The sequence below is a fragment of the Mauremys reevesii genome, linkage group 5 (assembly GCF_016161935.1).
Source record: "Mauremys reevesii isolate NIE-2019 linkage group 5, ASM1616193v1, whole genome shotgun sequence".
NCBI classification, from domain to species: domain Eukaryota; kingdom Metazoa; phylum Chordata; order Testudines; family Geoemydidae; genus Mauremys; species Mauremys reevesii.
Window position 1 is genome coordinate 111,792,861 of NC_052627.1, and position 14,061 is coordinate 111,806,921.

The window sequence follows — 14,061 nt, forward strand, 5'->3', positions numbered from 1 at the left end:
AAAAATATATTTTGTATTTAGTTCCACGGGATGTTGGCCTCTGATATTGTGATTTTGTATAGTGTCTGTAAAAGCTGTTGTTGATGCAGGACTAAATCTTGCCCATCTTGGGCAAGTCCTGGAGAGCTAGGACAGTGGGAAGGGACACTTGAGGCAGATAAGCAAACACACCTAGAATACCAAAGGGGAGAACCAAAGTCAGGAACCAGAAGAGCTCTCCTGGAGGGGGCAGAACGTGGCTACGGACAGTACAAATTTCACATGAGCATTCAAAAGCTATGCTCCAAGTGATACCATGATTGTGGTGACTTGCTTCAAAACCTCCCATTCATCTTTAGGACTCCACCCTAAGTGAGCCCCATGCAGAGAATGCCCTACAGACTGAGTTCCATTCACCTCTCTAGGGGTCCACTTGAACAGAGCTCACTGCAGGACTGGGGCCTTCATTGCATGCATTTCATATGCAAGGGTTGAAATAATAAGCTCTGTTCTCCCAGCTGATACTTAAACTCAGAAGCATGTCATTTATAATATTATTAATATTTATAAAGCACTTTGAGATCCGGGGATGAAAGCTGTTCTTCATACAATGAGAACAACATATTACTCCTTTCACTACAGTTTCAGTATACAGCAGAGTCAAAAAGCTCTTAACTGTGCAAATAAAATAAGTTTGAATTGCTATTAGCTGCAGAAAAATGAATGCGTAATCAATTTGATGTGCTTATTTCCAATCCTGCAGCCCTTTGGCATGCAAAATACCTATCGATTTCAAAGGGGGTCACCTGCCTGAAAGGATTGTATCATCCTGCTCACAATATCCTTTATTCTTCTCTAGAAGCACTAAAAATAATCCCAATTTTCCAATCCATTCACAGCAGAGAAAGTTTCATTTGGCGTGATAACATCCAAAACAATGCTTGAAGTGAAGTTGGTCTGACCTTGGAGGACCTGAATCAGCAATGAAGGAGACTACCAACCCAACACGTTAAGTAGCAATTTCAGACTGTAGCTTCTTTCAAAGCTGCTTTAAAAACATATTTTGAAAGGTTTAGTGATATACATTGCTTGCAAACATTTCTGATTACCACTTTATTTTTCCAATTAATTCATTGCTTAAGTTATCCTTTAAGAAGCTGATCCCCATTTATTATGCACTAGGGCAATTGTGTAGCTGGAGAGGCAGTTTCTCCTCTTCATACTTAGCTGCCCTTTTTTCATTCATGAGTTAATATAGTCTTTTCAAATCAAGTGAAAAATTGGAAAAACCTCCCTTAATAAAATATCAGTCTCTATTAGGCCCTGCTCACATCACAACACTATCATGCTAAATCCTGATACAAGCATTTTTTGGGGAAAAAAAATCCATTGGTTGTGAGAGTTCATGCTGCAGAAACCTGTTAGACATCCGTACCAGACCCAGATCAGAAACATGAATATGCAAGACATCACGGGTAGAAGTGAGGAAGAAGAAAGGAAGGGGAAAAAAAAAGATTCTCCCATTTACAGAATCCTAGAAATCAATCACAGCCCCTTGCCCAAGGACGCCAGATCCTGTGAGAAGTGAAGATTTCTACTCCTGGGGTGGGGAAGAAATATGATAGACCCTGGCTTTTATTCACCTCTATCCACCTCTGATCCCTTTCTCATCCCATCTTCTGGGCAGCTAGCTACCTCTTTTCTGTCTTTTTTTTTGGGGGGGGGGGAGGGGAGGAGATGGCTTGCCCAGTCTCCAAAGATCATCTTTAGGATGAAAAGGTAATACTGTGATACCAGGATCAAAGATCAGATACCAAGGTAATATTGAAATGTACTGGCTTTGTGTTGTTGCCCTTAAATAGCTGGCTCATAGAAGATAAAAAAGGCAAAGCGTGCTAGTGGGTTCTTTTAACCTTTATTTTCTCTCCTTCAGGGCAGAGGGAGTTAAAAGGGGAGAATGTTTCCTGCCCACCCCAAAACAAAAAAGATTTTTTTTAAAAAGTTACAAAAATATTCAACATGTTTCCCTTTGAAACATTTTCACTGAAAAATGAAAATTTTTGACCAACATTATTTCTTGTGAAAATACCGGTATGTTCATTGTGGTCAAAAAGACAACAATAGTTTCAATAAAAATTTTACCAGTTCTAATGATTAGTATTATGATGCACTCAGGCTCAAACCCCCATTGCTGTAGGTGCTGTACAAATCTATGGTAAGAGATAATAAAGTCTTTGGAGCAGGTACTATCTAAGAAACTGGTACTTACGGCTCTTTAGCTATAGTTGGGGTTCTTACACACTTTCAGTATAGCTCAGCCTAGTGGTTCTTCTGTGAACCATCTCCTTTGTGTTCAATGTCACATGACCACCGCCTCCCATTCATAACTGTAAATAATATTTGTACCAATATCAGCAACTGCTTATGTGTTAACGATATTTAAGAATGTATTTTTAGCTGTCTTTTAATGCAATACAGTCACTGGAAATAATGCAGATGGACCCGAATAATACAGGTAACCAGCCCTCTGCTGACCTCAGTTTGAAAATTTCTAAGCTAAAGAAGTTCTGATTTAGTTCAAGTAGGAGAGGTATTTTTTTGAACTTGAGGACAAGGGTTCTTGTCTCAACTCCCACTGTGTATGTGTGCAATTTATAGAAGTTAGACACTGATACTGCTTCTAACATAGTTGGTGGCAATATTCCCATTGACTTTAATGAGATAAGACTGTGCTCTTTGCTGACAGCAGCACATACATTTGTTATAATAGGCATCTCAGATCTGACAAAGACAGACTTACCAAAATGCAAAAGTAGCTCCTAAAATTGTTTGATATTGTCCTAAAGCTGAGGGCAACATGCAGACACACTTTTCTTTAACCTCTGGGCAATATTTTTATCCTGATTGTCTCTAACAACAGGAGTATATTGTCACTAGATTTTTTTTTAAAGCAATGAAAAGAGAAGTTACCAAAACACAAGATGTTTCCAATTATATTAACTATTCTGGTGTGTGAGCCTTGTGTGAAAGGTTCCCCAAAGGGCATACAAATCATTAGTGGGAATATTGTTTTCAGTAGATTTTGTTTTCTTTTGATCTCAGAAGTGGAATGAAGCATGAGCACCCTCAGTCTTATGACTTTGGGGGTGATATTTTGAGTCTCATTATTTAGTACTTGGTTGTCATTCTTGTTGAGTAAGCTGAGGTGCTACTTTCTTCTATTTCTGTTGCAGCTGGAAACTGATTAAACAATTTAAAAACCTTCAAAGAATGTATTAATGGTATTTGTGACTAGCATAAAATAGGAGGCTGTATGTAAAGTTTGGCTCTTATTCCTTTCTGTTATAATTTTTTTTCAGTTCCTTTACAAGCTGTCTGTATGGGTAAGAAAATGATTATAGCTTTAGGACATATCTAGGCAGATTCACCACATGACAAAGCTGGATGTGCGACACTCTCTGTGGATGTGCTTCTGACAAATATGACAATATCCTGGACAAACCTTATTGAATTAAGTTAAATCTTATTGGATTAAGTTTAATTATTTTAGGAGGTCATTGTATTAAATATACAAATATTTACATAGTATTGGGGGATAGTCTAAGGGGGAGACAGGACCAATGTGCTTCAAAGGATTAAAATACAAATGGCCCAGACAAAATTAAATTTTTAATTCAGTGAGGTTCCTGGGAAATACTTGGAAAGCGGGGAATGCAAATTACGCAGCTCTGTAGCCTTCCCTTTGAAGTTACGCCTTAACGAGAAACCCACTGTCTGGCTTATTATCTATTCATGGTCTCTTCAAAGGCCCAAACTGGATAAAGGAGGGACTCCAACTTATGGGGGAGGCTAGTTGTGGGTAAAAGTGGTTATAAACAGGTAACCAAAGGTCAGAGCCATCCCTAGGGTATGGCAAATTGGGGCAACCGCTCCGGGCCTCACACTTTGGGGGAGTCCCACAGGCAGGTGCCAATGCCTGGCACAACTGGTCCCAGAAGTGACAGATTTGTCACTTCCACCCCAGACCCTGCACCCCCCTAGGGACGGCCCTGCCAAAGGTAAACCTCCTGTGGGGGGTTTAAAGAGCCCTTGTTGGAGTCAGGGAGTGATCTCTGGTAAGCTTATTAGCATACATGTAAGGGCTTTTTAAAATTGTTTTTAGTATGTTTTCTCTGTAATGCTTTCACCTTAAGAATAAATGTGCCTGCGTAGAAAAGCTGTATGATAACTTATAACCATGGGCCATCACAACTGTTTAGCCTCTCTGAGGAGAGAAGCGAAGCAGCCCTGCTTAGGCAGGGATATCACCGTATAGCGAGGTAACTGTGCAGCCTGGAAATACCCCAATCAGAAGGGAGAGAAATGCACATCTACACCCAAGAGAGGTGATGATTTAGGAGCTGGGAGCCTAGAGTAGGTGCCCTTCTGGCCCATAGAAGGGGAATACAGGTGTAACTGGTGAATACAGAAACTTCAAAGAGAAAATATAGAGCAAAGCCGAGCAAAGTGTGGGACTATTTTTCAGCATAATTTCACACCAGAATATCTGCTGTTTTGCAGGCAAGTTCATTCCACCCAAATTTTGCTTTATCATGAAATTCTAGAAAATAGCTATTTGGTCAACTCAAACCTGAAAGAAACATACTTAATTTTTTAAAATACAAAACTAGAAAGGGCCTGTGTGGATATGCCACTTTCCTTAAAACAACTGGGAAGAAAGAATATCAGGCATTAGGAACACTTACCCACTAGAAGAGAAGGAGATGCACCACCTAACAGTCATTTGCAAAATGGCCATTTTAGGGAGGCAGCTGCTGCTCTCAGACAAATTTAAGAGCCATTCCCAGGGCATGCTGGGAGAAAGTTCCTGAGAAGGAAACCCTGTGGTGGGGGAGGGTGAGTAGATAATAGGCAATTACAGAGGAAGATGTTGAGTCTCGGGATAAAATGGGTGTTTGTGTGTTACAACTCTTTGTTACAGGCTTTATTTTTTAGTTCATATAAATAAACTTGAACTTCAAGTAGTTTTGCTTTTCTGGTGTAGATTTTAAATAGCTCCAGTAAACAATACAACTGAATGGTATTTCCTCTCCCCTTTATTTAATTTTAGAGTATCAAAGCAGGTCTCTTTTACATATGATACCTGATTTTTGTTGGTTTGTTTGGTTCCTTAACATGTGCTCTCAGGATCTAACTGATATTACCCCATCAATTTCTACACACTTTAATCTGCAATTTAATAAGTGTTCACCTGGCTCATTTGGATGTAAAAAGTAGAGCTAGGAATTCTCTGCTGAAATTATTTTCTGATGGAAAATGCCCTTTTAAGAAAAAAAATCTGAATTTTCTGTGGGAAAATTTCAATTGTCAAACTGGAAGGCTCTTGTCACTTTCACTTTCTCCCAAAATGGATTTTTTCTGAAAATCCCTTCCCATAAAAAAGAAAATTGTGTCCCCCCACCCCCTTTTTGTCCTGATTGGGGATAGAAAAAAAGGGGATTAGCATTTTATAGCCAGTTCTATTAGAGAGAACCTTCCAAATACGAACAGTGCTGTAGTCTTATTTTTTTATTACCATAGTTCCAAAGAACCTAGTCATGGACCAGGACCCTATTGTGCTAGGTGCTGTACAGAAGAAAAAAATCCCCCTTCCCCAAAACTCTCAGTCTTCAAGTATATCGGAAGAAACATGTTCAAAGTATAGAATGCTTATTCATCTCAATTGGATGTTAACTCAGGAAAATTTGCATGTATTATGCTTGTCAATTTCAATGAGCATTTTTGCAAAACTATATGAAATAGCACTATATATATTAAAGATTGTACCATTACCTTAGGGAAAAAAATGTAGAAGTATCTAGTAAACAACATACTTACTTTGTGAGTAAATTCATCCACGCTGGGACTAGTGAACAGAATTTGGGTTATGTCACACCAGTTTTCTTGCCACTCAGGCAATAGGGGATGTGAAATTGAAAGGAAAAAAAAATCCCTTTGTTATCCAGAAACCCACTGAGAAAATCTGGGGCTCACTTCACCTCTGATATAATGTGGTAAAACTCCATTTAAATTAAGGGAGTTTATACCAGTGGTGAATATGACTCTTGATTTTCTTATTTCTAGCTGGTAGTTTCCTTTGCTGTGTCTATATTTGTAGGATCAGTTGCAAATTTAAATAAACCAATGATTCAGTGAGGAATTTGTGACAGTTCCACTGATTAGAAAGGTTGCTCCCTTAATTTTATACCTTGTTGGTTCAAACAATATGTACAATTAATGTCAGTTGTATTTAAACAGGTAAAAATCCATAGACAGTATAGATGTTGTTGTAATACCCTTCACAGTAGAGAGGAAATGATTAATTACAATTTACAAGACATGAAATCAAGTATCCAAAGTTACAGAGTAGGACTAGCAGCTGAATGTTAATGCAGTCAGAAATAAATAAGATTAAAGGAAAAATTGATTTCTTGGGCTGGAACTTGATAGATTTTATATACAAAAACATACACACACAAAGGGCTAAATCTTGTTACAAAAAAACAAACTCTAGGAAAGTGGGAGTGACAGTTTGCTACTTGCATAAACGGCTGAGGAGACAGTCTGCTGGCACAAGGCACAATGTCTCACAAGCAAGCACAGAACCTGGAAGGGAACGTGTTATTGCCGCCGTCAATGGGGTCTTCACCTCTGATGGAAGTACCCAGACTGGAATGTTTTTGCTTTGGCTGATCCACCTAGACAGCAGTTCTTTATGCATTTCAGTTAGAGTCTTGTCTATCTAGGTGTGATGGCTGCCATCTTGATTGGTACACAGGGGACAGAACTAGGCAAAGCCAGAACTAAACGTATGAGTCTGCAGCATGACAATGAAGAAAGCACAATTTCATCAACTCCCTCTCCTGTAGCTCCAGCCATGTCAAACCCTCTCCTTGCCCTCTGCATTAGCATGATCTCTCTTTCCTCAAATTCAAATTCATCTGCCAGCCTGTGACGATGAGGTTCTGGCAGGACCCAACTGAGAGTGTCAATTCAGGACCAATTGCTTAAACAGGGCAGTTACAGCCCAAGGCTGGGGTTTCTCTACCTCTAAGGCAAATCAAACCAGCCAGACAAAGAGGACTTTGGTTGCACCCCACTGGCTAACCACAAGTCACACAAGCAATTTCCTTAGACACTCCAGTCTCCCAGTATCACCACCAGTACCACTCATCCTGGGGATGAATGGTTATGAAAACCAACACCCCAGTAAAAGAAAACGGTTCTCTCGATCCCAAAGGACCAAGCCCCAGACCCAGGTCAATATACAAATTGGATCTTACCCACAAATCGCGCTGTTGCCAATCCTTTAGAATCTAAAATCTAAAGGTTTATTCATAAAAGGAAAAAGATGTAGATGAGAGCTAGAATTGGTTAAATGGAATCAATTACATACAGTAATAGCAAAGTTCTTAGTTCAGGCTTGTAGCAGTGATGGAGTAAACTGCAGGTTCAAATCAAGTCTCTGGAGTACATCCCCCGCTGGGATGGGTCATCAGTCCTTTGTTCAGAGCTTCAGTTTGTAGCAAAGTCCCTCCAGAGGTAAGAAGCAGGATTGAAGACCAGATGGAGATGAGGCATCAGCCTTATATAGGCTTTTCCAGGTGTAAGAACATCTCTTTGTTCTTACTGTGGAAACTTACAGCAAAATGGAGTCTGGAGTCACATGGGCAAGTCCCTGCATACTTTGCTGAGTTACAAGGCATATCTGCCTTCTCTCAGTGGGTCAATTGTGTAGCTGATGGTCCTTAATGGACCATCAAGCAGGCTAGGCAGAGCTTGTCTGGGATGTTTCCCGGAAGCATAGCATAAGTTTGAAATACAGACAGTATAGAGCCAATACTCATAACTTCAACTACAAAATGATACATATATATAGACAGCATAATCATAACCAGCAACCCACAGCATAATCATAACCAGCAACCCGTAACCTGGTCTTAGACACCTTATATGACCCCCTTTACATAAGATTTGGTGCCACTACAGGACCTTGGTTGCAACCACGTTCTATATGGTCCCAGATTATATCAATAACGTCACACAGCCTACAATGCCTTTACCTCTATTTTATTAGTACTACATTGCAGTAGTATCTAGAAGCCCCAATCACAGACTAGGCCCCGTTGTGCTAGGCACTGTACATACATATAACAAGACAGTCCCTGCCCCCAAAAGTTTGTTTTCTTTGATTTTGCTTTCTCTTTCAAAACCAGTTCACACTCTGGCCACTCCTCACTCCTTAATGCTCATTTTGTCACTTTCCACTCTTAGCTTTTGCTTTCAAACTGCCTCCGATTACTGGAACAGCCTTCCTTTTCTTGTGAGCCACAGGACTTCTTTCTTCTTCTGATTCCTCCTTCAATTATTTTTTCCAACTTGTTCTCTATCTCTGATCTCTCCAGTAGTGATTTTTCATTAGATCTGGCCAAAGGAAAAAAAATGATAATTTTCAAAAATATTTTTGCTCTGAATTTTTTTTTTAAATTAGTTTGAAAATGTTCCATTTTTTGCTGAAATTTTTTTAGTTTGAATCTCTCTCCACTTTCTACTTTTTCCCCTAGTTTTCTTTTTTTGCTGCTGAAAAAGACCCAAAAAATGGAGGGTGAGGGGCACAGTGGAATTCTGCCATTTTTTATGAAAATGGGTCTATTCACAACATAAAGTACTATGGACCGATATTTCTGTAGTAGCACTCTACAAGTTCTCATTAATGCGTCAGTGACAGAAAGCAAACGTTATTGCTTTCAGATATGCATAATTTAGCCTTGGTCAATAACCCAAACCCATGGGAGAATGCAATTTGAACAACCAAATAAAAAGACGCACTACTTTAAGATAATTTACATTAAGATCATTACTTCAGTTTTCTTCCTGCCTTTAAAATCTGCCCAGTACCTATGTTTTTAACACAATGTACAGTACATAAAATGACTAAAAAGCCTTATTGCAGTTTTAAAATACCTCATGGGTATTAGCATATCTCCAAGCAAAATATTAACTTTTTCACTCATTTTACCGATGATAATACAAGAACATTTTGGAACATAACACTTATCTTGAACAATAGCTTCCTCATCTGTGTGGTTCATTAAAACACTTTAGTATCCTCTCACAAAAACTAACAAAAGGAAATAAGGAAGTGTTTATTTTTGCAACCATCTGCAAGAGAATTTAAAAAAAACCAAAAACAGTCCCCTCCCCATACCTTGGAGAGAGAAAAACTTAATCACTAGTTACACTTCAGAATCAACCTGGAAAAGGAAAAGGGCAGTTTTGTAAATGAAAAAAAACCAAATATGTTCAGTACTGGTCAGAGTCCAACTCAGAATTCCTAGCTAAGGTTGATCATTATACATGGTTCACTACACATGCCATCCCATACAGGGATTTGAGTTGAGGGACCCTCTGAAGCTTGAGACAAGCTTCTCTGGCTGAGTAACCCACAGCTATTTAGCATGGTGCTCTATGCCCCTGTAACAGGAACTGGGAGACATTTAAAGTACAGCTACCCAGCACAAGCTATGCATGGGCTAGCCTACCCAGGCTAGCTTGACTCTAGCTAAAATGGGTGTGATAGAGTGACCTGCCCCTGGAGCTGGCTAGCCACAGTCCAATCAGCCCTACCTGCCACACCTGGGATGGGGACCCTGGCATAGGGTTGCCAATTTTGGGTGGTTTAATCACATGACATAATCTTTAATAACTCAGTGGTTTGAGCATTGGCTTGCTAAACCCAGGGTTGTGAGTTCAATGCTTCAGGGGGCCATGTAGGGATCTGGAGCAAAATCAGTACTTGGTCCTGCTAGTGAAGGCAGGGGGTTGGACTCAATGACCTTTCAGGGTCCCTTCCAGTTCTCTTTAAAAAAAAAACTCTCACACACTTTAATTCCTGGAAAGTCCAGGGCAATCCTGGAGAGTTGGCAACCACAGCTGTGATTAATTAGTAGAACCAGCTGGGTATGGAGGAGCTGATTCTCCTGCAAAGAGCAACGGGAAGCTTTGGGGAAAAGAAGACAAGGAATAATAAAATAAGAATTCATAAGAAAACTGTAGTGAGAGCCTCCTATAGGGAAAATGCTGAAGCCAGGGGAGCTAAAGTCTACTGGAGGTAAGACTTAGGGTATGTGTACGGTGCACAGAAAACTCCAAAGCACTAAGTTAATTGATCTGGGCTCTGAGACTCAGTGTTCCAGGTTTTTCTATGCAGTGTACACATACCCCTGCCTTGAGACTAGGGATGTTGCTCTAGTTAGGAAGGACCCTAAGACACCAGGTGAATTTGGCACTGATGCCACCTTAAGGATGGGGTAAGACTTTTGTGCTTATTTTTGAGTTTTCAGTTAATAAATCAGCTCCTAAGCAGGGCTGTTGTCTCTGGGCTTGTAAAAGCCTGTGCAGAGTTTATAGCAACCCCTTGAAGAGGGCAAGGCACCTGCAGAGCAACCTGTAATCACAAGGTGGATCTTGGGAGGTGGCCAGTTCAGTAACAATGGGTAACAACAACAGTGAAGACAGCACAATGCAGGCAGTACAAGCCCAGCATGGACCCCCCGGGTATGTATTTGATGCACTAGCCACGACTGCACTGTCTTCACTGGCTTGATTCAAGTTAGCTCAGTTAGGGTAGCCCTTGCACAGCTCTTGTTGTGCTGAAATACACTTGGCTGAGCCTGCTATGGCCTTAGCTAATACAGCTGGGTCTTCTAACTCAGGAAGCAGAATCTCATGCTGAGATCCCCAGTTCAATCCCTCTGCCAATGACCCACCCAGTGATATAGTGTCATGAGGATTTTGTGAAGAATAAAGGGTAGAAACATAGGGACAAATTGTATTTTAAAAAAACCCACCACCAACAAATGTCAGTGGTGTTTTTGTGACTATTTGTTTTTATTATTTTAGACAGAGGGGTATTCAAAGCACCCTAACACATGATGTGTTATGAAATTCTTGCCCTCTACATAGTCTCGGGTTCAGATTCTTCCCTGCTATAACTCCATTGATAGGACTACTCATGTGCTTAAAGTTAAGCATGTGCTCAAGTGACTTGCTAGGTCAAGTCCAGAGTGTTCAGAACCAGGCAGGATCAAGCCCATAGAGCACTACTGTGGTTTAAACCATCATCGCTCCATCAGACGTTTGGACTGAGGGGTGAGTCCACAGAGCACCAGCCGCAGTTATGCCTTTGAAGGTAAGTTTACACAGCCCACAGCAGCGAGACTCAGAGCCCAGGTTGACAGACTCAAGCTTGCAGGTCTTGTGTAACAGTGCTAAAAACAGCTGGGTAGGCATTGCGGCTTGGGCTCAGAAACCTACTCCCTCCCTAGGTTTCAGAGCCTGAGCTCCAGCCCAAGCCTAAATGCCTACATAGCTACTTTTAGTGCTGTAGCACAAGCCTGAGTTTGTCAACTCAGACTGAGGATTTCTGATACTTGCTGTGTAGACACACCCTAACAGGCCACAGCGTGACTCTTCACCATACAAACACACCACTTCCAGACTTCTATCCTGTTTTTTTTTCTGATTGAATTTAATCAAGCTTATTTGGGCTTATGATTTCTGAAAGCTACTATGTTTTAAAAACTCACTGGGTCTGGTTCCAAACCAGCTGCTATTCTAATTTGTTTTTAAACGGGTGGATTTAAAATTTTAATCAATAATTTCAGGACTATTTGAAAACTAGATGCCTTATGCAAACTCAGCCTAATCTTCCTAAGGAATTTCCATTTTCTTTTTAATACTGACTAGCTAATTGAGTTCAAAGCTATAATAATGAAAGGCATAATAGCTTGGTTTTATTCAGTTTTATAATCCTCTAAGGCAGTGCAGGCTGGAGGTTGAATAAATACTGGGTATATGATATTGACAAACTCTCAGATAATAAAAGAAATCAGGGATGAAATCTTCCAACTAAGATATTAATATGCAATAAAATTAAGCAAATACTTTTCAAAATCCATCAAGATCTAAAATACTTCTGGCTTATGTTGTTAACCCCTCATACAGAAAAAGATAGAAATGCCATGAATCGAGGACACCATATCTTAGATATTGGTTAATTATATAGATTAATAGGCTTGGCATTCCCAGTATATGGTCATGCCATAAGATAATGGTGTATTAGTTCTATCAGAGGAGCTTGACTCCTACACTATCTCCATCATATGCCCTTTACAGTGTTCCAGAATGAAGTATAAAGGGCAGTTCAGTTGCTCAGACTCCTGTAGTGAGTTAAATAATCTTGATTTTATATATAACTTTGCACATAGCTGTATGGCATCAAGTGAATTGAACTGCTTTGACATGATCTCATTTTAACTTTTTTTCTCTCTCTTCTATTTAAGGTTATCTTAAGGAGGTGAAGATTGTCACATCATTTCCATGTACTACCTTGTCTTAGACTGTAAATTCCTTGGAGCAGGGACCATTTGTTCTGTGTTTGTAGAGAACCTAGGTTCCTGGTCCATGTCTGGAGATCATAGGCACTACAGTAATACAAGTAAAATTTAAACTGTAATAAAATATCTGAACATTTTATTGCTATGTAGTACTTTTACAAGATGCTCTCATGGGACAACTATTTGGATTCTAGTGCTCTCATTCACAGGTTCAATTTAACTTCACAGTTCCATCACCTGTATCTGAACTTTTTAATCAAACACTGTTGACTGCATAAAGGGAAACGTTCAAGGCATTATATATGTCTCTTGACCAAGCTACTGACAGGTGTTGGAAAATACAAATGACGAAATTTTCTGTAATTGAATACATGTGGCAAAAACTGAGTTCCTCATCTTTCCTTACAACCTCTCTATAAAAAGAACAGGAGTACTTGTGGCACCTTAGAGACTAACCTCTCTACACTTTCTCCTGAACTGTTGACAGACTTCTCCACTTCTCTCAAGTTTTTGTAACCTCACTGTAAATTTCGAACTCCCTTTTCCTCCTGTTTCTGCACATGGAACTCACAATAGATATTTCTCCACCTTATCTCAAAAACCTTAGCCTTCTTCATCACTGTGCTAACAATGCTTGTTTGTACCTTGTTTATCTTTCTCCTCAGCAATTGAAACTTCTTCCTTTTCTCTGGCTTCCTCGGTTCCCATCTCAGTCTCATTGTCCATTTGAAATGCAGCAACCAAAATACTCATCCTGTTCCATACTCAGACCATGTCACTTCCCTCTTTTAGGCCATGTGAGCAAAGTGCTTAACCAACCGGACTAATGTTCAGGGCTGGATTAAGGCACTATGGGTGGGATCTACAAAGGTACTTAAATCTGGAGTTTAAGTGCCTAAGTCCCCATTTTTGCTCCACTGTGATCCACAAAATTCATGCCAAACCCGGTAGGCCCACACTTACTTGGTACCTATGTTTTCAGAGTAAAAGTTCTCTTGGGCACCTATGTTTCTGCCCCATGACACTCAGCATTACTGTGCCTAAATCCCTTCATGTAACATACTCTATGGGCCTATGCCTAAAACTCTAGCTCCTGAAGTCATGTGATTACAACACAATGTAAGCTTTCATTTAATTAAAAAAATAATTGACTAGCCCTCACAGTAGTGAAGAAAAGTTGGAAAATATTACCCTTGTTAAACAAAGCAGTGATCTCTGGCTGAGTCTGCAGAAAGCCTGAAACAATAGCTCTGGGAGGTGTCTTTGACCCAAGCATCTCCATGACATTTTAACTCCAAGACCCGCTGTTTTCAGGGGGGCATGAACATCACTCCAACAGATGGTTGTGTGTGGCGGGGGGCAACATAGGAGAAGAGTAGTACAGGGGGCCTGGTCCACCCATCCAAGCAGATACATGCCTGCTACTGAGGTAACTACAGAGGTCTTCCTGCTGACAATAAAGGAAAATAATTATATGCCACTTCCCCTTTCCTCCTGATGAGGTGCAGGGCCACAGCATGGAACTGGGGTAGGGTTGCCACCTGTCCGTTCCCAGGAACATCCCTTTTTTGAGGTAGCTGTCCTGGAAAATCTGTAAGGGTGTTCTGTAGACCTGCAAGCTGTCCAGTTGTATGGGCTCAGGATC

General features: G+C 40.3%; 2 long non-coding RNA genes across 2 annotated transcripts in view; one reads left to right on the plus strand and one right to left on the minus strand.

The window, feature by feature from the left end:
* The window catches only part of LOC120405789, a 52,637-nt gene extending 47,864 nt beyond the window's left edge, over positions 1 to 4,773 (minus strand). The window contains exons 1-2 of the long non-coding RNA XR_005598880.1: positions 4,725 to 4,773; positions 2,249 to 2,366 (exon numbers count right to left, since the gene is read on the minus strand). This is a non-coding gene — a long non-coding RNA (uncharacterized LOC120405789). The remainder of the gene's footprint in view (positions 1 to 2,248; positions 2,367 to 4,724) is intronic.
* A 5,322-nt stretch (positions 4,774 to 10,095) lies between these two features.
* On the plus strand, positions 10,096 to 12,494 carry LOC120405716. The gene is made up of 3 exons (XR_005598797.1): positions 10,096 to 10,328; positions 10,921 to 11,209; positions 12,363 to 12,494. It is a non-coding gene; the product is annotated as an uncharacterized LOC120405716 (long non-coding RNA).
* Positions 12,495 to 14,061: the final 1,567 nt, after the last annotated feature.